The following is a 1375-nucleotide window of genomic DNA, read 5'->3' as shown; positions in this document are numbered from 1 at the left end:
GGGAGGGAAGAGAAAAAAAACACATTAGCAATCAGGAAAGAGCCACATCTTCCTCCCAGGCTGCTGCTGGGGGGGGCGGGGGGAAGGAAATAACCAAAATTGGGACATTCCAGGTCCAAAATCATCTTACCCGGGTTGTAATTGAGAGCACAGGAGGCATTTCCAGCTGGGCAAGCGAAAGCACCGATTTTGTTGGGCAAAAACTGCAGGAAAAGGTGGCAGAATTTATTAGGAGAAAGCACAGCTCGGTGCCAAACCCCGGGGGGGTAATGGTGGGGGGGAAATAAAAATACAGGGGGGATGTAACGTGTTCCGGCTCCTCCCCGCTCCCATCGTTAGCAATTAGCGATTAGTGAAGCTAATTGGTGGAATAACAGCCCAGCGTGGGGCCAAAGTCTCACCTGCCTGCCCACCCCCCCTGGAAAATCCGCTCTGAGGGGAGCAGGGGGGTGGTTTTAAGGAGAAATAAAAACCCAAACACTCTTTTTGCTTTGTTTTAAAGTAAAAAATTAACCAGTTTCTCAGCTGCACCCACTCCTTGGGACACAACGAGGGATGGGGGGGCTCACCCACACCTGAGGGTGCAAGGGGGGGGCTCTCACAGCCCAACAAGGGCTGGGTATGACCAAGACACGGCTCTCGGACCCCAAAAAAGCCCCCCCACCCCCCTGGGCTTGGGATGCCCACCAGGATCCCAAGGACACGGAGCTGTTGGAGCGGGGCCAGAGGAGGCCCCGGAGATGCTGGGAGGGCTGGAGCCCCTCTGCTGGGAGGGGGGGCTGAGAGAGTTAGGGGGGTTCAGCCTGGAGAAGAGAAGGCTCCGGGGAGACCTTGGAGCCCCTTCCAGTCCCTCAAGGGGCTCCAGGAGAGATGGGGGGGACTCTGGATCAGGGAGAGGAGTGATGGGACGAGGGGGAAGGGTTTGAGACTGAAAGAGGGGAGATGGAGCTGAGATGTGGGGAAGAACTTGTTTGGTGTGAGGGTGGTGAGAGCCTGGCCCAGGCTGGCCAGAGAAGCTGTGGCTGCCCCATCCCTGGAGGGGTTCAAGGCCAGGTTGGAGGGGGCTTGGGGCAACCTGGTCTGGTGGGAGGTGGCCCTGCCCGGGGCAGGGGGGGGACACTGAGGGGGGGCTTTATGGTCCCTTCCCACCCAAACCAGTCTGTGACTCTAAGGAACCGCCTGCCCAGTTTCACCCTAAGCCCGGGGGCACCCACTCCCCACAAGACGGGGAGACGGGACCAAGAGAAGCCCCAACCCCCCCGTTTCCCCAGGGGGGGCAGCTCATTCCTCCCGGGGGGGTGAAGCTCGTTACTCCCGGGGGGGGCAGCTCATTACCTCTGGGGGGCAACTCTTTTCCCCAGGGGGGCAGCATAGA

General features: G+C 59.6%; 1 protein-coding gene across 1 annotated transcript in view; it reads right to left on the bottom strand.

Moving 5' to 3' along the window:
• Nucleotides 1–1375, bottom strand: part of SENP1 (SUMO1/sentrin specific peptidase 1) — a gene marked incomplete at its 5' end in the record, with an annotated part of 23612 nt that overhangs the window by 21548 nt on the left and 689 nt on the right. The window lies entirely within an intron of this gene.

This window comes from Calidris pugnax, unplaced genomic scaffold (assembly GCF_001431845.1).
Source record: "Calidris pugnax isolate Ruff unplaced genomic scaffold, ASM143184v1 scaffold324, whole genome shotgun sequence".
NCBI lineage: Eukaryota > Metazoa > Chordata > Aves > Charadriiformes > Scolopacidae > Calidris > Calidris pugnax.
The sequence above is the reverse complement of the archived record's forward strand: the minus strand, read 5'-3'. Positions and strand labels throughout refer to the sequence as shown.